We start from the raw sequence: 26,693 nt of genomic DNA, 5'->3' as shown, positions 1-26,693 counted from the left end.
TGGTCACATTGCTACAAGGTGCCCAAAAAGAGAAGACAAGTATGAAAAAACAAAACAAAAAAAGCTCAAAGGCAAGAAGGAATTAAAAAACTATAAGGACTACAAGGGCAAAGGTAAGAAATTTTGTTTTATGGCTAAAGATTCTGATAACAGTGAAGATAAAATAGTATATATTGTTGTAAAAGATGAATCTGATGATGAAGGAAATAAAATGACACTTATCTCTCATGTTAAAAAAATGATACATGGATTGTTGATAGTAGTTGCTCACATCATATGACTAGAGACAAAACAAAGTTTGAACACATAGAACATTATGATGGCGGTAATGTTAGATTTGGAAACAATGAACCTTGTTGCATAAAGGGAAAAGGGTGTATCTCATTAACAAATGAACTAAGTGTGGCACAATTGAATAATATTGGATTAAATGTAGATTTCATGAATGGGAAAGCCAAACTATTGGATGGTAAAGGAAATCTGGTTGGATCTGGCAAACAAACAAAAGGTAATCTATTCTATCTAGATCTCAGTGAAAGTTCATGTTTATTGCTCAAGTAGAAGAAAGATGGTTATGGCACAAAAGATTATGTCATGTAAAGTTTGATAATATGGTCAAGATAAGCAAAAATAGAAGAGTAAGAGGTATTCCTAGCTTGAGAAAACCTGATATTGGTCTATGCAAAAATTGTCAAATTAGTAAGATGAGAAAAACTAGTTTCAAAAGAAAAACCTATCATTTTGAAGAAGTCTTAGAGCTTATACATACAAACTTATGTGGACCTAATGGAATAGAGAGTTACAATGGTGATAAGTTTTTCATTCTTTTTGTTGATGATTATTCTAAAATGATGACTATAATGTATCTAAAAGAAATATCCGAAGCTTTTAAAAAATTTAAGTGATATTTGGCAAGAGTAGAAAAATAAACTAGAAATAAGCTGAAATATTTAAGATCAGACAGAGGTGGTGAATTCATTTCCAATGAGTTCAATGAACTATGCATTGAAAAAGGAATTAAGAGATAGGTATTAACCCCTGGTACCCCTCAGCAGAATGGTATAGCTAAAAGAAGGAACAGATCCATCACGGATTGTGCAAGAACATTAATGATAGAAAAGAATGTTGCAATCAAATATTGCATTCAGTATTGTAGTGCATGCCTTGAATAGAGTACATTTGAAGAAAGACTCAAATGAAACTCCTTGTCAACTATGGTATGGCTACAAACCTAGTGTAAGTTACTTGAAAGTATTTGGTAGCAAATGTTATATCTTGAAAAAATCCAAGAAAGGTAAATTTGATGTAAAAGGTGATGAAGGGATATTCCTAGAATACTATTGTAGAAGTAAAGCATACAAATGTTTGAATATGTCTACTTATAAAATCATAGAAAGTGCACATGTGAGAATTGATGAGTTTGCAAAAAAGAGTGAAGAAGAGAGTAACAAAGAACTTGTAAATTACACAAGATTTGTTTACTATGAATCTGATTACTATGAATCTGATACTTTGCCAAATCTATCTAGAAGTCAAGAGGCCTCACCTATGAAGTCCCTAAAATTCCCAAAAGCTACCGAGTTCCAATCAGTGCAACCTAAGTCATAGTTTGAAGGACCTAAGTCGCAATCAAAAGCTACCAAGTTTGATAGGCCCGAGTCATAGACAGTGGGACCTAAGCTTAATAAAGAAGATCATGAAGTAGTTAGTGAAACAAACTCCAAATCCAAAGTACCTTTGTTAGCAAGATATGTCAAAAGGCATCATGCACCTAATTAGATCATTAAAGACAAGTCAAATGGAGCAATAACAAGAAACAAATTGAAAGGTACATATTTTCTTACTGAATTTGAACCTAAAAATGTTAAAGATGCTTTGGATAATGAAAGTTGGATCAAAGAAATGAATGAGGAAATAGAAAAAATAGAGAAGAAAAAAACTTGGACTCTTGTTCCTAGACCTAAGGATAAAAATGTAACTAGCACAAAGTAGGTATTTGAAAATAAGCTAAATGGAGATGGAGAAGTTTCTAGAGATAAAGAAAGGTTAGTAGGGTAAGTGCACCAAGTTGTGGTGCCAAAAGGGGGGTATAAGTGGACACCTTTTTCCTGAAATCACCAATTTCTAGACTTCAACAAGAATTTGAAGATAGTTATGCTCAAAATTTTAAGATATGACAAAAACAAAAGTCATAGTCCTCTGAATCTAGTTTCTAAACTACTAATTTTTTTTCAAAATGGTTTAGTTTTAGGTCCTCAAAAAAGGGGGCCACAAAAGTGGTACTATTTATTCTAGAAAAACATAACATAGTACAAAGTGTGGCCCCCCTAAAATTTTAACTTTTTTTTTGAAAATATTTAATCACTCCAGTCAAAAGTTACCTAACACTATGTAGTTTATCCCAAATTTTTTGGGTAATTTTATAATGTGTACTTTTTTTTAATAAATTTTTGAATCAGACACATCCCAAAAATGTGAAATATTTGTGTGCTCCCCCTAGAAATGATTGAAAACTAATCTAAAATCAAAACTTCATTTTTTCAAAGTGTGTAGAATGGAATCTAGTTTCTAAAAAACTAAGTTTTTGCAAAGTTTGATGAATGAGCTAAAATCTATAGCCCAATTAGTACATGTTGGTTTTTGACAAAAAATGGACATACATTCAAAAGAAATTATAGATGAAAGGCTTGAAATAGTTCAAATAAAAAATAAATTATATAGTTGTGTAGCTAACACAGAGACCTACAATGTCATGTAACCTGATTTTATCGATGCTCAACCATGAGTAAACTGGAAGGAGAGCACACAAGAAAAATCAATCATTTTTTGTATGTTTGCAGCAAAACACATCTCAGACTAGTTTATAGACTCCAAAGCTTTGGGTTGGATCCCCAAGGCAAAGCCAAACATTAGGCTTGGTAGAATGTAAAACTTTAAATAGCGTGTGTGCCCTATAGTGCATGTGTGCTATTTAAAGCCTTTTAAATTTACTTTTAAATAGCACGTACGCGCTTTCTAAATTTTTTTTTGAAAAGTGTGCACGCTCTTTAATACATATGCACTATAGCACGTACACGCTATGGCTTGGCACACCCAAGCCATAGTGTGTGTGCACTATAGTGCATATGCACTATAGCACGTGCACACTTTGTAAAACTAGAATGAGAAAAAAAGGTGTCATCTTTTTGGCACCACAACTTGGTGCACTTACCCAGTATGTAAAGGGTATTCTCAAGAAGGTATTGATTATGGTGAAACTTTTTCTCTTATTGCAAGATTAGGAGGTGTTATGACTTTACTAGCATATGCTACTCAAAGAGGATTTAAGGTTTATTAAAATGGATGTGAAATTTGCATTCTTGAATGGAATTCTTGATGAGGAACCCTACATAGAACAACCTAAATGTTTTGTAGATCCCAACAAAAGAGATATGGTCTAAAAATTGCACAAAGTATTATATGGTCTCAAGAAAGTTCCCAGAGCTTGGTATGAAAGACTTCATAACTATTTGATAAAGATTTGGTTTCAACGAACAAACAATAACATCAGTTTGTATATCAAAGAAGGACCAGAAAAGAAGATTGTGCTGGCAAAAATATTCGTGGATGACACTTTATTTATAAAAAATGTTGACTTTTGCAAGGCATTTTTGGAAAAAATGAGTAAATAATTTGAGATGTCTATGTTTGGAGAGATCATAAAATTCTTTGTTGGAATATAGATCCAACAAAGGAAAGATGGTATCTACATTACTCAATCTAAATATATCAAGGAGATACTAAAAAAATTTGAAATAGAAGACTCAAGACTAGTTGGAACTCCTATGTCTACTAGACATAAGCTTACAAAAAATGATGATTCCAAGGTGGTAGATCAGACCATATACAGATCAATGATTGAAAACTTGCAGTATGTAGTACATACAAGGCCTAATATTGCATTAGCAGTTGGTATGTGACAAGATTCTCAAAAAATTTCAAAGAAAATCACATGATGGAAATCAAAAGAATCATGAGATATCTTAAAGGTATTGAAGACTATGGTTTATGGTACAAAAAAGGAGGCAATTTGGATTTGAAAGCATTCATAGATGTTGATTGGGTAGGAAGTGTTGATAAAAAAAAGAGCACCAATAGTGGAGAATTCTTTCTTGGTAAAAGACTAGTGCCTTGGACAAGAAAGAAACAAAATTGTATTTCTCTATCCACAGTAGAGGTAGAATATGTGGCAGCAACAATTAATTTTTCTAATATTTTTTCGTTCAAACAATTGTTGCCAATTATGAAGATAGAGATCAAGGATCCAGTGATTATATACTGTGATAACACCAATGTAATTAATATATCAAAGAATCCAATGATGAATACCAAAAAAAAACACATTTCTATAAAATATCATTTTTTGAGAGAATTAGTACAAGATAAAGAGGTAAAACTAGAATATGTGAAAAAGAAAAAATTGTAGACATATTTACTAAGCCATTACCTAAGGATTCATTTCTATACCTAAGAGGTAAGTTAGGGGTCATTCCCCTCTCTAAAGCTCACTAAATAAATTTTAGTGATCCATCAACCAGAGCATGTTGAAAATCAGTTAGTTGATGTAGCATCCATAAGGGCATATTGCAAATGAATTAGTACATGAGGTACATTGATTTTCGTTGAATGTTGCATTTGGCATGAGATGTCAAAGAGGGAGAAGTTTAATGTCATATCTCATAGAAATTTTATAAAGAGAAAGAAATGTCAAAGAAGGAAAATGAACTTGGTCTAATATCAAAGGTAGAGGCTTGCTATCAGAAAAAGATAACGAAGGCAGAGAGATTTCACACTAATAGAGGGAGTTGAGTCCTCATGGATGAGAATCATAATGAAACTAAGGATATGTTCATTACTTTATTCTTTCTCTAAAATTTCATTGCATTATGACATGTTGTGTTGCCATCAATGCCAAAGAGGGAGATCATTGGAAACAATTGATTAATTGTGTATTGTCTTTGATATTACACAAAATGTCATATCATTGCTAGTCAATGTTTTTTGAGCTCACTCAGGCATTGAAGATAGTTTCCTATGTCTTCCAAGCATTCCAAAGTTTTCCTAGTTCAGAAGACAGTGTCTACTGAGTTCACTTTGTCATCAAATGAAAGTTTACAAAAGTTGAGTGTGAAAGGAAATGGTGGATGGAATCAGTGTTAACCAAGCTCACTCAATTACCAAATGAACTTTGTGAATATGTAATGTTAACTGAGTTCACTTTGTTAACACAAAAAAATTACTTTGAGTTAGTATCTATCGAGTAGGGTTGACTAACAAAGGATTTTCTTTCTTTGGCATATTAAGTTAAATAGTTTTGTTTGTTGGTTCTAGCTAGCTGAGAAGATGAATATTAATTATTCTAAGTTATATTCAAGGTGACTTGACCATGTGTAAAATATAAATATAAGGTCAAGTTGAGGATTAAATGTATGGAACATAATTAAAGATTTGATGAGGCTTAGAGGAAGTGAATTAGAAGGATAAGAAAAATATCCTTTTTGAGATGCAAAGATACATTTGATCAAGAAGGATAAAGTACACAAGCTAGAATTGAGATCTATAATTAGCAATTTAGCTACATCAGAAATTAGGTCATCTCATTGTTACTCTCTAACCATTGTAGTAGTGATCTAAATCTCTTAATAGAGTTGACTTAATAGCTATTTCTAAATCTCTAACAAGGTCACATTTCTATTGAACTATCTAAAGACCTCTAACAAGGCCACTCCTAATAGGGTGATTAAATCTTCTAATAGGGTCACACCTAATAGTATGTTTTTTAACCTTTAACAGGATTGGCTCCTAGCAAGGCTCACTTCAGAAGAGTGAAAATTAGTAACTAGTTTCAATTGGTGGCTTTTCCCAAATTGGATTTCCACATTAAAATCTTGGTGTCATTTGTGTTCATACTATTTCATTTATGTGTTTGCAACTAAGTAACATCAATCACTAATAATATCTTAAGGCTTTCATGTTTAGCATTTATTGAGTTGCAACATTTCTCTTATGTGTTTATTGAGTTACAATAGAGTTCAGTTTTGATTTACATTGACTTATAATGGATTTGGGATTTATTTTTGTAGTAACTAATTCACCTCTCCCCTCTGAGTTACTCTTATATTTTCAACAATATAGAAATTTATAGAGAAAATAAGTCAAACAAAGCCACTAACTATCCTTTTGAAGTAACTTTGTATCTTTTTTACTTTTGAATGCTTGACATGTTCAAGCATCATCTCCTTATCATCATGTAGTTGGTTGCAATACCACACTCCATAGGGACCTGATATAAAAGGCGGCTCACCCTTTTGATCATAGCTTTTACCATGATGAATTAAATTATCCTATATGTCCTTGAAGACAAAACTAGCATCATCAAATCCTTGAGAGAACCATACTTCCTTCAATTACTTTTTTTGTTCTTGTTGCTCAAAGAATTTAGCCGGTGTTGACTTAGATAGGACCTCTTCATTTTCAGCTTGGATCAGATTTGGAATGACACCATCTTGTTCATGGATAACACAAACCCTTGGCTTAGTTTGATCCATGTGCCTTGATGGATTCAAGTGATCTTCCTCCCTATCAAAGAGAGTATAATTCATGTCTGTAGGGTCAACCATGTAAGGCTAACCATGGTTAGTATTGAATGACTCTACCATGATGAAGGTCTTTGTGCCATTTCCAACTCTAAATTTTTTTGGGACCAATCAGTAGAAATACACCCACCATTAATCTTAGCAATGAAATCCCTAGATAAGTGTAACACCCCGCTCGAGAACCCAAGAGAAATAAACCTAACATGTTACAATGTTTACTGAACTATTTTTTTTTTTTTAAGTTTAAACAACATCAAGATAACAATAATGCGGAAGCAATATGAACATACACACATAATCAATTACAGATATAGTTTCAATTCCTCAAAGGTTCCTTTACGTTGAGTCACATTTAATAATTTTAAATTAATTAGTTTAAATTACGAGTACAATGTCTCAAGACCATAAAGAAATAACCGATACAAGATCACATAAGCAAATGCATAAGTATAACTAATACAATGAAAGCACATCCAATTAATAAAATCCACTGCACATGTCGCAGGGTATGTGAAAATAGATACAATACATCAGAATACATGATAACATATATACATCATCTGAAAAGAAGTCTCTGAGATAAGAAATAAGAATGATAAAGGTACATCTTTTGCAACAAACATCCAACAGCTAGCAATGTAAAGGGGGACCCAAATGGTAAGAAGGCACTACCTCCCAACCGCGTGGTTACCTAGTCAGGCTTCCACTCCCACCGTGCAGGGAAGATAATGAACGATCCACATACGGCTAATCAAACATAAAACTTTCCTAGGCAAGGTAACCCTAATAGCCAAAACTACCTCAAAGGTAACACATGCTACTCAAGAAGATAAAATAATCCAGAAAGAATAGAACACTCAAACCAATACCAACACCACATAACCAAACATCATACACGAACCAAGTATAAATAAATACCAAGATCATAAGATAAAGTCAACGAAAGATATCTACCTCAAGTCAAGAATCATATGTCAAAAGTACATCATCCAAGAATCACCAATCATCATCAATGAAAGTAATAACCACCATAACACATCGATAATAGATACACCACCAGAGGTACACATAATCTACAGAGGAGACTCAGGCTACGTACTAGGGAGTGTCATCACATGGGTGCTTGAGTTACCCTGGACTGATCTCTTAATAGACCCTGGACCCCCAAGAATTTAGTTACCCTAGACTAGTTACTCTGAACCCTGGACCCTCAACATCACACATATGGAAACTAGAAAGCCCTCTCAAGAAGACAAGGCACTCATCTCATTCCCATCCTTAGTCTATACAAGGACTCAAGGCATGGGTAGATCAAAAATATCTAACTTATCTTTTTAGTGTGTTTTCCCCCCCCACAAGTTTTAATTACTAGATTATCACTTATTACATAACTTGCATTAGGTTAACCTGGCACTGACCACTTTGGGTCCCGGACCCCTATGCAAGCCACTCCCAAAGTCATGTACCTAGACAACCTCTCCTAAGCACAAAAATCCATAGTTGTGTCCCATACCACAACACTCATAAAGATCAAACTCGGTTCCTTAACAGGCAACCAGACAACAAGATGGTTCTCCCATCCAAGCACACATAATTTCTCCACAAGATAAACCCCATAAATTTAATCTCCAATATGAATCACAAAACACATCATAACCTCCAGCCACATAAAATAGTATCAAAGAAATCTCACAAGACCTCCCGTGTACATCCTAGACTGGTCAACACATAATCGACTCCAAAATCCAAAGGCATAAATAGTACAAGCAACACCATAGTTTCATAGTTGGGTTGATTTGGAAACATTTAGTTGAGTTAAATGTAAGGTTATAGTTTTAGTTCAACGTATGTTTCAAGTTATGAGATTCTCAGTATCGCCCTTATAACTTAACCCAATCATTTATAAAGTATAGAACTACCCCTAATCGATTTAAATCAATCTCAATAAAAAAATTTAACATTATTAAGGCAATACCTATTGATATTTGAATAAAATAATTGCGATTTTATTAAAATCAATGTCATTAATAATAATAAAATCAATTCATATCTTCTTAAATAATTTCCATTATTTAACAAACTCACATTCAGTTAGAATAGTAATTATATTACTATCATTAATTGATTATTTAATTATTTAATGTTAATAAGATTTATCAATAATTTTATTAACAATAATAATTTAAATTCAATATAATCCAAACTTAATAATTTAAATTTAATAACTCACAATCTTTAATATGATTTAAATTTAATAATTTAAACTTAATATAGTTAACATTTAATAATTTATGATTAATATAATATAAATTTAATAATTTAACAATTTAATATAAATAAAATTTAATAACAATGAAAATTATAATACCATGCACTTAATACAATAAAGTCGATGGCTTCATTTAGCCGTGCGGTGAACCTTAAAAAGGTTGCCACTGGCTTTTCAAGCCATGCGGCTGTATTAAACTACACCGCCTAATCGCAAGTACTACAAAATCGCAGTACACAGTACAGTGTATAGACTACCAGGTAAGAGGTAAGTTGGGGTAAGTTTAAATGTTAATTTAATTTAATTTTTATTTCATTTAAAATTTAATACGAATTTTATTAAAACAAATTTAAAATTATTATATATGAAAGATAAGAATTGTTTTATAATTATATAATTTTTATTTAAAATTCATTATATTCATTTCAACAAATTTCACAATTTATATATATAGTCTTTACATTATTAACCTGATATGGAAACTAAGTTTAATCATGCAAATTTTCTAATTCCAAAACCTTCTTTTTAAATCTCAATTCCTCCCTAGATTAAATTTCTAGCTTCCAATTTTAATTCAAACCCAAATCTTGATTTAATACTAATTTCTTTCAATTGTAGAAACAAGGTTTTCTAAATAGTCGTTTCAATCTGGGATTCACAGATGAAATCGAATAGCAAAAGATCCAGAACGAATGATGGCAAGATTTAGACAACAAAATTTGAGAAACAATTTTCAACAAGCACGAAGAAGACAAGGATCTAGAAGTATTTCTACAATGGTTCACAAACCCTACCTTGATCTGATGCTAACAATCTGGTGAAACCCTTGCTAATCCCAAACCCTTAAAAACTTTCAAAGACTTCTTTGTTCCTTTTCCAAAAGTGTGTTCCCTGAAACCTGTGTCTGAAAACTTGTGTCTCCAATAATGACCGATAACCCTCTAATATAGAATCTAATTACCTTTTAGGGTTTCTATCACCACCACTTCTAAATTAGAATAATTTTATTTAATTAATTCTTTCATGCACAATTAATTTACTTTTTAATTAAAATATTCTTTTATTATTCCTTTCATGCACTTTAAGTGAATTATTAAATTACTTTATTTAAATTCCACTTGACTTTGCTTAAAATTAATTTATCAACTTTTAAAATCTCATGCACACTATAAAATATCCTTATTAAGTTCACATTTAAATTCCACTTGACTTTGCTTAAAATTAATTTATTAACTTTTAAAATCTCATGCGCACTATAAAATATCTTATAACTTTTATCTTCAAAGTCAATTCTTTATATTTAATTAATTTCTCAATTAATTAAATATTAAAATGTGATAATAATTTTCCAATAAATTAAATCATTAATTTAATCTTTTAATTAGACTTAATTAATAGAAAATTCATCAAAGACTCACAAAACAACATACGCACAAAAATACTCACGGGTTTAAAAAGGGTAGACAGTCTGTTACAAGTCCTCCTTGCAGGACAAGTATTTTAGGCTATGGCTAGGATTGGACCTGATCATTATCTTCCCATTTTCACCATTTGAGTATTTGTAATAGGGCACGCTCATCCTGGCAATTCAGGGAAGTCGATGCCCGGTACCTACATCCTGCATAAAAGATGAGCATGTACATGTATATAATATATCTAAACTAAACAGACAATGGCGGGGAATGGTTCATCGTGTAGATCCTGACTAGCAGGTGACTATGACTCCCTCCCCTAACCACATCAAACACGTCAGACAGAAAGATAAAATAAACACGCACACCATACACATGCAAGTATGGGGTAAGTATCGTAAAAATCACAAGTCTAACATCAAATGCGGACATATAATAATGCATCTCTATCAATACAACATAATCATCATTAAAGACATCATGTTAACATTTTTATGAAAGAAACCACATTTACTAATTAGGAATCATTAAGACATCATTAACCATGAAATCAACAAGTATATATGTAATCCAAAACATGAAATAATATCATAATATTGTAAATCCAATATCTCTAAACTAATCAATGCATAAAATCAACCTAAAAGAATTTGACAATGATAACAGAAATGCGATCTAGGGGCAGGCACTACATCCACCCCCCCTAGAATTAGGCTTTCTCCTGGAAGCCCATTACAAAGAAACATGAATCAACACAAAACTAAGGTCCATGATCGAGGCAATTGGTCGCTCTATGACCATATTGTCCACAAAAGTAGCAATCTCCACTAAAGCCTCCCTGAGCTCCAGGTGCACGCGACTAATCAAAACTACCAACACTAGCATCCTTGCTGAGAGCCTGAGGAACTTGATCCAACCTGTTGCACATACTACGCTTCCAGTTGCGATAGTTCCCTGACTGTGAACCACCACTGTTACCATGGAAGAACTTCCTCCCCGACTTCTGCTGATTACCTTTAGAGAAGTTAGGAGAATTTCTAGAACTTCTAGCCCCTTGAGACTAGTTATCCCTCAATGCTCCTGAGTAAAGTGACCCTCTAGCCTGAACACCTGGTAGGCCACCTTGACCCAAAGTCACACTCATCTCAACCAAAGTAGCTCGCAATATAGCATCCTTAAGGGTTTTAGGTTGAAAAACCTTAACACCCCCAATGATGTTAACATTAAGTCCTCTAATGAAATGTTGGACCATCAATGGTGAGCTATCACTAACTCCTGCATAAGACATAAGCTCAAAGAACTTACGCTCATACTCCACCACAGTCTTGGTACCCTGTCTCAAGTCATGAAACTCATCTGCCCTCTGAAGTTGCCACTGCTCTGATAGAAATCGCTCATGGAAGTGTTCAAGGAACAACTCCCATGTAACAGTTTGCATATTTATCCCAATTTTCTTCTCCTCCATATTCCACCAAATCACTGCAAAGTGCTCTAAATGGGTGATGGCATATCTTGCTTTGACATTGGAGTCAAAGTCTTGCATGGAAAAACATCTATCTAGTGCAATCAACCAATTCTCAGCATCATATCCAGTACCTTCTCCATTAAAAGGTTTGATCTTGACCCATAATAGGTCCTTCATCTGGATGGACTGGCTAGACTGCCTTATTCTCTCTAGCCTCCTCCCTCTAGGACTCATGGACCTATCTCTATCTCCATGCTCTAAATTATGAGCTCTATCTTGCAATGGTAGACGTGCTAGGATCTCCTTGACCAAGTCTCTAGTAACCGGTCCTTCTGTCTCAGCATCTTGCTTAACACTATCATCCTCTCTAGCCTCTTCCTGAATAGGGTCCCCTGAATGGACCAAGGAAGGAATATGGTGACTAACTCTCCCACGACTTCTACCACGTCCTGAGTTACGACCCCTAGCAATGGATCTACAACCGAAAGTCATCTCTCCTACAACACCCAAACACAACAACGAAATCTAAGAATCCATCATAACCATAGGGTCATAACTAACTGACATAAAGCAATAATTCGAAAAGTTTTATAAGTTTTCTAGTTCCATGTTTTAGAATCTGTCTCATTTCAAAGTTTGTTGTTCAATAGTTTGGTTTCAAGTTTGATGTCAATATAAGTTTGACATTTAAATAAGTTGCAAGTTTACTAATTGCTCAAGTGATGACGCACATAATGCCCAAAGTTCCCAATGTTGAAACTCTGCTCTGATACAATATGTAACACCCTGCTCGAGAACCCAAGAGAAATAAACCTAACATGTTACAATGTTTACTGAACTATTTTTTTTTTTTTAAGTTTAAACAATATCAAGATAACAATAATGCGGAAGCAATATGAACATACACACATAATCAATTACAGATATAGTTTCAATTCCTCAAAGGTTCCTTTACGTTGAGTCACATTTAATAATTTTAAATTAATTAGTTTGAATTACAAGTACAATGTCTCAAGACCATAAAGAAATAACCGATACAAGAAATAATTGCGATCTTATTAAAATCAATGTCATTAATAATAATAAAATCAATTCATATCTTCTTAAATAATTTCCATTATTTAACAAACTCGCATTCAGTTAGAATAGTAATTATATTACTATCATTAATTAATTATTTAATTTTTTAATGTTAATAAGATTTATCAATAATTTTATTAACAATAATAATTTAAATTCAATATAATCCAAACTTAATAATTTAAATTTAATAACTCACAATCTTTAATATGATTTAAATTTAATAATTTAAACTTAATATAGTTAACATTTAATAATTTATGATTAATATAATATAAATTTAATAATTTAACAATTTAATATAAATAAAATTTAATAACACTGAAAATTATAATACCATGCAGTTAATACAATAAAGTCGATGGCTTCATTTAGCCGTGCGGTGAACCTTAAAAAGGTTGCCGCAGGCTTTTCAAGCCATTCGGTTGTATTAAAGTACGCCGCCTAATCGCAAGTACTGCGAAATCACAGTACGCAGTACAGCATACAGACTGCCAGGTAAGATGTAAGTTGGGGTAAGTTTAAATGTTAATTTAATTTAATTTTTATTTCATTTAAAATTTAATACGAATTTTATTAAAACAAATTTAAAATTATTATATATGAAAGATAAGAATTGTTTTATAATTAAATAATTTTTATTTAAAATTCATTATATTCATTTCAAAAAATTTCACAATTTATATATAGAGTCTTTACATTATTAACCTGATATGGAAACTAAGTTTAATCATGCAAATTTTCTAATTCCAAAACCTTCTTTTTAAATCTCAATTCCTCCCCAAATTAAATTTCTAGCTTCCAATTTTAATTCAAACCCAAATCTTGATTTAATACTAATTTCTTTCAATTGTAGAAACAAGGTTTTCTAAATAATTGTTTCAATCCAGGATTCACAGATGAAATCGAATAGCAAAAGATCCAGAATGAAGGATGGCAAGATTCAGACAACAAAATTTGAGAAACAATTTTCAACAAGCACGAAGAAGACAGAGATCCAGAAGTATTTCTACAATGGTTCACAAACCCTACCTTGATCTGATACTAACAATCTAGTGAAACCCTTGCTAATCCCAAACCCTTCAAAACTTCCAAAGACTTCTTTGTTCTTTTTCCAAAAGTGTGTTCCCTAAAACCTGTGTCTGAAAACTTGTGTCTCCAATAATGACCGATAACCCTCTAATACAGAATCTAATTACCTTTTAGGGTTTCTATCACCACCACTTCTAAATTAGAATAATTTTATTTAATTAATTCTTTCATGCACAATTAATTTCCTTTTTAATTAAAATATTCTTTTATTATTCCTTTCATGCACTTTAAGTGAATTATTAAATTACTTTATTTAAATTCCACTTGACTTTGCTTAAAATTAATTTATTAACTTTTAAAATCTCATGCGCACTATAAAATATCCTTATTAAGTTCACATTTTTTATCTTTTAATTAATTTTCTATATTTAAATCTCATTCATGCGAACTTAAATCTTTTTTCATAATTAAATATCTTTTAACTTCTTAATTCATTTTTGAACGTTTAATTTGATAAATATTTATTAACTTAAATAACAACAATATTTAGCATTTATTTAAAAATGAACTCTAAATATGTTATTATTAAATTAAATAAATATCATCACATTCTAAATTTAATCTGATAACTTTTATCTTCAAATTCAATTCTTTATATTTAATTAATTTCTCAATTAATTAAACATTAAAATGTGATAATAATTTTCCAATAAATTAAATCATTAATTTAATCTTTTAATTAGGCTTAATTAACAGAAAATTCATCAAAGACTCACAAAACAACATACGCACAAAAATACTCACGGGTTTAAAAAGGGTAGACAATCTGTTACAAGTCCTCCTTGAAGGACAAGTATTTTAGGCTATGGCTAGGATTGGACCTGATCATTATCTTCCCATTCTCACCATTTGAGTATTTGTAATAGGGCACGGTCATCCTGGCAATTCAGGGAAGTCGATGCCCGGTACCTGCATCCTACATAAAAGATGAGCATGTACATGTCTATAATATATCTAAACTAAACAGACAATGGCGGGGAGTGGTTCATCATGTAGATCCCTACTAGCAGGTGACTACGACTCCCTCCCCTAACCACATCAAACACGTCAGACAGAAAGATAAAATAAACACGCACACCATACACATGCAAGTATGGGGTAAGTATCGTAAAAATCACAAGTCTAACATCAAATGCATACATATAATAATGCATCTCTATCAATACAACATAATCATCATTAAAGACATCATGTTAACATTTTTATGAAAGAAACCACATTTACTAACTAGGAATCATTAAGACATCATTAACGTCATGTGAAATGAAATCAACAAGTATATATGTAATCCAAAACATGAAATAATATCATAATATTGTAAATCCAATATCTCTAAACTAATCAATGAATAAAATCAACCTAAAAGAATTTGACAATGATAACAGAAATGCGATCTAGGGGTAGGCACTACAATAAGAAAATTTTAGAGTGGGTAGGGAGATCTATATTAGTTATATCCTACAACATAGTGTAGCCAGGACATGCATGTAGGGTCACTTCTAAATCTTTAAATAATCCAACTATTCTATAAGAACTTTGATCCAACTAAGTAATCCCATTAGTCATAGGCTCATAGTTTATGCCTAGTTGATCAACAATCCTCTTAGGCATAACTGAGGTACTGGCACTGGAGTCTATCATGCAATTATGAAATATTTTATTTCCTATGATTAAAGAGATATAAAAGTGAGGAGGCTTCATTTTCTTACTTTGACATTCTTGCTTTTATGTTTGTCCATGGATGGCTGAATTTGAAGATCCACCCTTTGTTGATATAGGAGTAGCCTTAGACTCCTCCCCATTCTTGCAACTATGTCCTTTACTCTGATTTTGAGCTGGTGTAGCTGCCCTATTTGGTACCCCTAAATCCATGACATGTATATTTGCATCACTATTATTCTTCTTACCTCTACCACCAAAATCCTCCCTACCAAAGATGGCATAAGAAGAACCTCCTTGAGTTTGATCTTGGTATCCAACATTGGAATGACTTGCATCATACTGTTGTCCTAAAGTTGTTCGTTCCTCTTGTACAGTTGAGGTATGAGAAAATATACCTTGATCATTGGATTGATAGCATATGTGCATCCTTGTTGTTCTTGAGTGAGGTTATTCTGATGAACAATCACCTGTGACTGACTTGGGATTGCATAGGGCACACCATTGAAAGATTTGTTTTGGGTCCATGGAGCCTGCCCTTGATGTGTTGGCTTATTTGATTGCAAGGCTAAGGTGACCTAACAATTTGGGATTTTTTTCCTTTGAGGGTTGTCACCTCGTTTCCTAGGGTCTAGATTAACAATTGCTACTGACCAATAGCTTGCTTAATAGTCTTTTCTTTTAAGCTTTGATCTTGGAACTTCCTATCCATACTTTACATTAAAATCAACATCATGCTCTTCAATTCTCCCATCTCATTTGAGGATGTAGAGGCTATTGGAGTTATGTCCAAAGCTTGGCATGTAGATGTGGTAGGAAGAGGGGTTTCTATAGGTTGGTGATTGGGAATATCAGAAAAGAAAGGCATTGGAGGCCTTTGAGCTAATTTCCCTCCTTGAATCAAGATATTATTTTCCCTTATAGAAATTTCATATGCAACTGACAAAGTGTCCCCTCCCATTGTTTGCACTGTGGTAGCAATATCACTATTAAAATCCCTAAGGTAATGTAAGAAGACATTTCCAAGAGTAGGCTTCACTATAGTAGGTATTCTATCCCATGTCTTCTGAAATCTATAATTAATGTCTGTCATATATTCATGGGGTTCCCTTTTAATGGTAGTTAGCTACTCCAAGAGTGATAGGTGATCACTTTTATCTTCAAAATGCTTACACAACCTTTCACCTAACTCATACCAATTAGTGATTGAATTATGAGGTAATCCCCTATACCATTGTAAGGATTTTCTCTTTAGAAATGAAGCTAACAATCTAACAACAATATCATCTTCTATAATACCATGGATATTATAGATATTTGAAATTTCTTAAATGTGTTCTAAGGGAGAAATGGAGGTTTCACTTTTAAAATCCGGTAGACTTTTAAGAGTATGTATTGGGATATAAGGTCTTTGGGCTAGAATGAGGGGACTTCCACCATTAAAGGTGGCAAAAGCATATGTTCTAGGTTGGGCCATGCAAAAAAGTGATCCATTCAAATGAATAGATGATCTTCTTCTTCTAGGATTTGAAAATGAAAGTTTAGTAAATTGAAAAGTAGCTCTAGAAGCTACCCTTATTTGAGCTTTGGGCATGAATCACAATAGTTATGGTCTAAAAACCAAGATGTAGAGATGGAGTAGAGTTTCCAAGTGCTTGAATGTGAGCCTCTTGAAGGCTAAAATGCTAAGAGTAGCATTATCTTCCCAACATGAATTTGAAGTTCTTTTTTTTGACACTAGTGAGCTAGTAGACTTAAGAAATGCTTTAATATTTGTCCCACCGGGCATGTCAAAAATTGTTGACACAAAAATCTGCACCCAAAGTTTTCACCTAAAGGAAACCTCACGTAACATGGAAACAATCTTGAAAGTGTGGGACTTTGCAAGTAGAGATGGAGTCTCTAGAGAAGTTCAAATTCCTTGCTATTAGGGTGCACCTAACTATTTCTTGAGAGAAAAAGGGAGAAGGAGTGCATGAAATAAAACTACCTATTCTAATCTAAGAGTGGTGATATGCCAAAATAGTTTGTTCAACCTTACCTCTACCTAATAATGCACTATTCACCAATACAATCTCAAAATATATTGATTTAGGCTTTTCTTTAATTCAACAGTCACATGCAAATCATGAACCAAATGAGATGCTATGATGAAGGAGCTTCACTCTATATCATTCATAGCCAAATAGATATAGTCATGCAGTGGAAGAATAGAGGCAACACATTAATGAAGGCAAGAAGGTTTTGCACTTATATTAAAGGGAGAATGAGGTACAATAGAGAAGGTATTCATTCATAGGAAAAAGGAAATTAAAGTGGTAGAGCATAGAATATAATGCTATAGAATTAGAGAAAAGACTGACCCTTGGAGGGTTTATAAAACTTTCTTTGATAGTTCAAGCATAACTGAGAAACTAGATTGAGCTCAAACTCTAACTAGGTAGAGTTGAGATTATGGAGGAGAAATAACTATTGAGTAGAAGAGATCATGATTGGATGCACATCCCCATACTAGAAGATTTGATCTTTTTATGGACAAATTTGGTTCTGAATGATAGAAAACAATGGTCATAACTGCATGGTTGAGTGAAAGGATAACTCAAGGTGGTGATAGAATGTCCTTTATATAAAATAGGCATGGAGATCATTAGAAGTAGTTGCAGATGATCATGGAAATAGTTTTCCATTAAAGAAATGCATCAAATAGTATTTTGATGTGCCAGATCAGCCAAATTAGGTTTTTCAACTAAAGTCAATCATTTAACTTGCCACATGGCCCAATTCCCTTGAAGTGTTTTGCACCCTACCAACTACCTTAGTTCGCAGCTTCATGACTCATCTTATCTATTAATTTCTTGTCCTTGCAAAACTATGAAACCTTCATGTTTTATGTCAATCACTACTTCACAACCTTTTATCATTTCAACCCTTTGACTATTATGACCTTGTGCATACATGAAATTTACCCTCTCACAACATTGCCGCAATTATGGGTCTAACATTTCTTGTCCCTACAATGATGCAAAACCTACATCCTTAACCATGTCACATCCTTTATAGCTTACATTTTGGTTGGCGTGAAATTCTTGTGACCTTTCAATCAATGCTATCTTTACTACATATGCTTTCTTTGCATGATTGTGACTAAAAAATGAACTGCAGCTTGGACACCTACAACTTTGGGAAGACTATCATACCTGACTATTTGAGGCCATTCCACAACATCACAACATATTTATTAACTCATGATCAACTACCCCCTATAAATGAGAGAACAAGGTATTTGCACCATCGCCACCCTAACCTCAAGTTGTCCTTAACCACCAACAAAGATGTGATGAAGGAAGCTCATGCATGGGGTCCACTAGGACAAATGTCATGAGCTTGTATTCCCACATTGACTAAACATCCTACAACTTTAGAAAGCACAAATATGATGGTCATTGAACTGATAAGATCTAACATCAATCATGAAAACTGCACTGATGCCCTTGACCTTGGCAATATATCCACTTGAACTTAGAGGCCCATTTCAATGTAGATTATCAATTGCAATAATTTTTCCTCACTCAATGAAAATTTCTTGACCCTTGCGACAATGCAAAAAGGAAACCCTTAACCTGGCCCACCATGACACACATTGTACATTCGTATTCTTGCTTTAGTTAAAGCTTGAGCATTTTTAGAAAGCATGCATATGCCATCCCTCCATCTAACCAAATCTAATAACTAGGGAAGATCAATTGCAGATGCTCTTGACCACTTTACAAACTTGCAACCTAGGACTAGAGTTTAACATTTAAACTCGCAACCATGCACAAAAAGTGATTCACAACATTGCCACCTTGACTCCAAGTTAAGCTTAACTCCTTGTGATCTTATGAAAAACATTGAAATTGACTTATGTGGTTTGATTGCAACCTTTGTATCCTTAAGCCTTTAACCACTTGCAAAGTTGGGCTAACTATTGAGATAACTATTTCATGTGCTCGTAGCCATATCGATAGTTAAGCCCTAACTTGGAGTGATGGAGTGAAAAGAGGAATGAGCGCAACACCATAACTTGAATTTTCACAAGGATATAGCATGCAAATATCAAAATATTTAAGATCAAGGGATATAAGAGAAAAGGTATAACCAAGGTTTTGACATATCCCTTTCAAATTTGCATGGCAAATAAATTTGAATAGTCAAATTTGTCCGTTGGTCATGTTTGTCACCCTGAAAATTCAGATTTTGGTGGGGGGGCAAAAATGGCTAACAATTTCTCTAAATTTTATGAAGTGTTACATGCAAAGTAAACATTCTATGATAATCTAGCAAAACAGTTATGATGCAGAATCAATGTTTTCTGCAATAAAGAAAGTAGACATAAGCAATATCTAGATCTAATAAATTATATTTCATATCCATGCCCACTGGAGAGAAGAAAAGATGGGATATAAATAATTGACAAGATTGGAACAATAAGGAAAATAGTATAAAGGTTAGCAGTTATAGAATTGAGTTGGTGAATAAAGTATTTCACTTTTTGAATAGAAATGAAATTTCAAATTAATGACTGAAGGGGTGTATCTATGAAAATGGGAGTCAACATATATTTTAAAACCATTCATATTATGAAACTGAAATAAATAATTTTAACAAAGTTATGTCAAGCTTGTAGATGTATTATCTTTTGTAGTAAATGTGCACCATAGTTGTTTGTGTCTGCATGATAGTATTTTTTTTTTCAAATAGGCTCGTCAAACTTAAATTAAATAAACTAGTAAGTCTACCAAAATCTAATTTAATAAAAAATATTATATATTGTAATATTTAATACCACTACCTTAATATATCTGTTTAATAATAAGATATGAAAAAATATGAACTACAACCTAGAGTACAATATTATAATGTTATAAAATAAACAAAATGTAAATGATATAAAATGTTGAATGTTAGTTAATTGTGTGTGTGTGTGTGTGTGTGTGTGTGTGTGTGTGTGTGTGTGTGTGTGTGTGTGTGTGTGTGAGTTTGTATAGACACACACATATAAAGAGTTTTTTTTTTTTTAATATAGATACAATGACATCTTATTGTCATTTCTAAAACATAAACAATGAGATGTTTAATTAATATTACAAAGGAAACATATATATCTATATGTGTGTACAGGCACACATATAAAAAGAACTATTATTTTTTTAATAGAAATAGAGCAACGACTTATTTTCAATTATAAACCATAAATTGTGAGATGTTTAATGAATATTACAAAGGAAACCTCAATAGTAATTACAGAGAACTTCACCATACTCATGCATAGATTAAATAAATAAAATTACTTGTAAATTGAATTCGACTCAATTAAATTATTTCAAATAATCAAGTTTCACTAATTGGAGTATGTGAGAGTAGTAGAGAATTAATAAGAAAGGCATTGGAGCTTATGAGCATAATCTCCAAATGAGGGGGTCTATTCTTAAACGATATGCACCCCAATTGAATGACATAATGACATCAAATTATGATGAGGGAGCCTATACCTTTGGCTGATAAAATCATAGAAAAATATTTAAGTCATAGTATTTTAATCTGAAGAAGAAAAAGTTTGGCTCTTTTTCTTAGTACTTCTCTAATATTTTCAAGAAAAAGTGAGCTATAGCTTTCTACAGTAACCAACTTATCTATAAAAATATCTATTTCAACTTTCCTTTAGATAAATGCAATGATATAAAACCATTTCAAATATATTTTTATTTAACATAAGATTTCAAAAGGAATGAGTAGGCATACTTATTAATCAACTATTGACAATACTGACCTCAATGTATTTTTACAATAACCACATGACTTAAACCATTGTAGTAAAAAAAATGTCCTACTTTATTGGCACTTAAGCATAAAATATATACATACATAGGTTTCATGGCACTCCAAGTTACTCATCTCTGCTATATACTCCTAGAGAAAATTGGGGACAAAGATTTTAGAGGGAAATGAATTTTTTTTGTACTCATCTTTATATCCTTGAATTTTGAAGCTTATATTTTTTAGATAAGATGCATTACAAAATTTATGAATCACTAAATTTTGATGTAAGATTCAACATCTAAAAATAATCTATTACATAATGATTGTGCTCTTAGAAGATGCAAATATAAATATGTATCATACATTGCACTGTAGAGTAGAGCCTCTCTAATTCTCTTTAATGAGTTGCAAAAATATTATGTTTCTAATTGAAAAAGAGAATACCAAATAAATGGGAAATTATTTAATCGAGTGCCAATTTTCTCTGCCAAGTAAAGGATACTAGGCATTTAATTAGAATTTTTAGTTAAAAGAATTTATTTACAACACCTCAAGAATGAATAATCAACTTCTAAATGTATGTTACTTAGTAATTTTATTCCCTCATTCAATCTTTGAAAATCAACAATGTCAACCAACATTTTGTATTCTAGCTTTCAAAATTAGAAATAGGGCCTCAAACAAATCTCATATTTTGAATTTCAAAATGAGCAGGGTCAAAGAAAATCCCACACCTCATTGTAACATCATTGTTACAAGGCCACAAATACTTTTCCATTTTTCAAATCAGCAACAGGGTTATGCATAGTCTATATAGAATAACCTCAATTTTTTCAATTTTTTCAAAGAAATCTGATAACATTCCATCAATTTAGTTAAATAACTTCTACCATTTACTTTTTGTTTTAAGAAATAAAAAAATCATTTAGCTTTCAAATCAATAAAATCATACAACCATGACCACAATTGTTGTTGAAAACTTTTTTCATTTTCATACTTTTAAAAAAAAATCCAACTTGACCTTCCATCATATCAATGTTGTTGTACGAAACCATAGTGATTGTTTCTATGAGAAAGGCAATTCATTTTTTATTATATTGACCTACATGCTAGGCTTGATGTCTAGTTAGGGTACTTTGGCATCAAGGTTTAAGTAATCTACTAGAAACACTTTAGTACCCCTGGAAGGCTTAGCCTCAACAATGAGCTCATTATTTGCAACTATTGGACAAGATAACAACTATAAATTAATGGAAAATAATTAGAGTTATAATGCGCTCTATATTGAATATTGTGATATTATGTCAACGTGTTAGCATAAAATACATACATATGTACATTAAAATAGAAAAGAAACAATCTTGTAGAAATAATGAAAGTGATGTTCATTGAAACAGTACATAAGGAAAATAGTATTTGATTGGAACTTTTAAGAATAACATGTATTTTGAACTTAGAGAATTTATTAGAACCTTTAGAGGACTTGTATCATAACCCCTTCTTTCTTTTGGATTGTTATCAATGACCATTTTAAAAGGAAAAAAGAAAATGATGCTTATCCAACATTCTTGCTACAAGTTGGTGATCTCAAACCCCTACCCCTAGTTTGGTCAAGATGACATCATAACTTGGAAAGTTTGTCACATGATAACATAATGTTATGATGTTTCTAAATAAAATAAGATTAGAAAGGTTTTTCTTCCCGAGTTTAAAAGTGGACAATATAATTCAGAATAAGGGAAGGTGCCTAAGCAAGAGGTAGAGGAAGTTGCTAAGAATCAAGTTGTAATAGCAGAGGTGGTTTTCATACTATGTAAAGTTGGGGAATAACATGTGGTAGTAGGGGCCATTTATAGAAAAGGATAAGAGAAAGATGTCAAAAGATAAAAGAAAACTCTAAAATAAAAGAGAAATCAACCAACCTAACAACAAAATTACCTCAAATTTGTATTCTAGAATATTTGCAAGCCAAATCATGGATGATCATCTCAATAACTGATTGTTCTTTATCTTTTGTATGTGTGTATGTTCTATTGAAATTGTATCATGTTGCACTAATTTTCATTATAGAACCATAAAGTGGCAAGTGGGGCAAGCCCTTTTTGACAAACATGTATAATGGCAGTGGAAAATGTGAAGCTTGAAAGTATTTTTACATTTTTCTCTTATAATAGGCTTCCACAGTCTAAAAAATCCAACAATATTCCATCATTCCACAACCACAACTACAATAGATGGAAGAAAATCACGACAAAATAGATGAGAACATTTTTTAAAGTAAAATATTTGATTTTTAATACCATTAACTAGTTTCATCGCATTGTCCTCATTCTTTCCATAGAAAAAATTATTAAAAGATTTCAACGACATCATTTAAACCCCAAAAACATGAATTCTTTGGAATGGAAATGAAATATAAAGTAAATATGACCACTAACCCCAGCACTAAGCATTAATTTTTAAGGATTGTTTAACTTACCAAACATCTCACAAACATTGTTCCTATTTTCTCTCATTTTGTCCCATTCTAGGCTCCAAATTCGACCATACAATTTAATGCTATGTATAAATATCACAACTCTCATAGAAAAAGAAATTGTATACACTTGAATAGAAAATAGAATTTCTTACCAGATATAATCACATGGAGCTGAATGTAGCTACACATAAAATATATCTTTTTGGAAACCCTAGTTCATGCCACCCAGCATAAGTACAAAAAAATGTAGTGCCTCTCCCATTTGACTTTTGTAAGTCATCTCGATTGATGCAACCTTGTTGATCTCTCCTTCAGAAGGGATCATGATTGTGACCATGAGTGGTCTACACTGTTGAGGTGATTAGATTTATGTTATGTATATGTTGCTTTGATTATGCTTTGGCTGATTTCTGAGATTATGATGTGATTTATGGTTCACTGATGTTTGTGTCAGTGGTTAACAAGATTGATGTGGTACCATGGTGTTATTATGTGATTACCCTGAGATGTGTGTAGAGATTGCACTATGTACTATTATTGTGCTACATTGGACTAGGCTCCTGTAGCAGTGGTTAGTCATGTTTATGATTGTGTTTAGTTATGTGTTTTAAGTTCCATTTCATGTTGTTTAAACTACCTTATTAAATGCTTAAATAATTAGAAATGGATTGTCCATGTTGGATTCTCTACTTTTGTGTTGAGGATATTTACCTTGTTATGTTTTGGATCCGAGAGGTATTTGTTACTTATGTTATGTTTTATATTTGAGATGACATTGTGTTTTATAATGATATCTAGTTATCTAGTATTTGGACATATCCTTGATTATGTTATGTAATGGATTTAATGTTATGAGTATTTACTTCATTCCTACATTGTTATGCTTTATGTGAATGTGATGTAAATAGATTATTTTAGTATAATCATATAAATGGTTAAATTAGTCATTTAATGCATTTATTTCTTCTGCTATGTTATTATATGCAATTGCACTTGATCATGTTGTTTAGTGTGCAAGATTTATATCCCTGACAGTGGCACATGGAGTTAGTGATTCAACCATTCATATTTTACCGATGTCACCCTTGTATGGTCGACATATCCTTATTTTTAATTGTTTAATTAATCCTTTCGGTGATTATTAAATCTGAATTCATTTGCATTATGTGATTAGACTAGTAAGTGTGTCTGTGCAATTAGAGTTTCGCATTGTCGCAAAAGTTGTTAAGGAAATTTTTGTGTTTTTGGGTTTTCGGGCTTTTTAATTGATTTATTTTATTTTCTAGCAGCTTTGACATAGATGAATTCCTATTACTAAGAATAGCCTATTTTCATTTGGGTCGATTCAGAGTTTAACTAGGTTGGTTGGTTAATTGCCCTAATTGATTATTCACTCAGAAAGTGAATAAGTATCCAAAAAGGAATTTAATTCTTCACTTCTCACTTTTGAATTAGAAAGTTTGAGAGTAAAACCCAAAATCCTCTTCATGAGGATTTATTGTTTTGTTCATTGTGGGAGCTACAAGCTTGGGATCATCATGAGGTTGGGCTCATTGGATCCAACTCGGAGAGATCTTGGATTGTCATGATTTTCGACCACTTCTGCGGGACTTTTATTTTATGGCTCAGATTTCCATTTTGCCCTTTTGGTTGCAAGGTAGGGCTCTCCCATTTTATTATTTATGCTTCGTTTATGCTTTTATTTTTGGTAGCCGTTTGGCTGGAGGTTGAGAACTAGTGTTCCCCTCCGTTTTTATTTGCTGGTTCTACTCAGTTGGTCGGGTATGAGCATGACCCTATTTTTTGGGATGAGGGTTTGGGTTTTTGCATCATTATGCTAGTCATTTTTGCATACAGTGTTCAAACTTAATTATTTTTGGATTTTTAGGGTTTTTGTACCCAAAGGCCAAATGGATTTTAATTTCATAAATTTTTCAAAATTTGGGGTTTTTACCTCGTTTTGTGTGCTACCCTATTTTCTTGAGTTTTCTTGGCATGAGTTGGGTCGTGGATTGAGATTATCAGTTTGGATGTCAGTTAGACCTTTGTTGCACTTTTGTGTTTGCATTGGGATGCATGTCGCATCCATACTTCCAACTTTGTATTCGGTTGAGTGATTTTGTACCTATTGTTTTGGTTTCTTTTGGACCTTGTTATTGTTTCGTGGACAATAGGATTCATGTAAAATCCATGATCTCAGATTGAGGTGGGTTGAGTGAGTTCATGATGTTTGGTCTTGTTGCATTTGTGGGATTTGTGTAGAATCTGTACTCCCGAATTGAGGCCGGTTGAGTGATTTCATGATGTATGGTTTTATTGGCTTTGGAATTCATGTAGAATCCATCATCCTGAGTTGTTTTTCAATTGAGTGATATTTTTTTTTCTGTTCTCATCCAATCCTTATGATCTTCGTGATGGTGGTGCACCACACACGAGTATGTGCGCGTACATTTGTCAAGTGACTTGCGAGGCTCAATCTTTTGTGGTACTTTCAAAAGTTATGATCATTAGGGTTGGGATGGGAGTATGCATGTCCACGAGCACTTGTCATAGGATGAGCATGGGTGGGGTAGGGTAGCATATGGAGGGGCTTCTATCTCGCAACCTAGTGACTATTTCTCGGTTGGCAGAGGAAGTTTTATATAAGTGATAACTAAATATAATGTGTGTTTGGTAATAAAACTTAAGATAATTAAAAAGAGGAATTGTGCACCTTCCGTTGGGAAGTTGATGTTGCCTAAAATTGTGCGCCTTCCATTAGAAAGTTGATGCTACCAATGCTAGCTTGGGCTTGTCGATGCCA

The sequence above is a fragment of the Cupressus sempervirens genome, chromosome 2 (genome assembly GCF_028749045.1).
Source record: "Cupressus sempervirens isolate cs-2001-9-10 chromosome 2, ASM2874904v1, whole genome shotgun sequence".
NCBI classification, from domain to species: domain Eukaryota; kingdom Viridiplantae; phylum Streptophyta; class Pinopsida; order Cupressales; family Cupressaceae; genus Cupressus; species Cupressus sempervirens.
Note: the sequence above shows the minus strand (reverse complement) of the source record.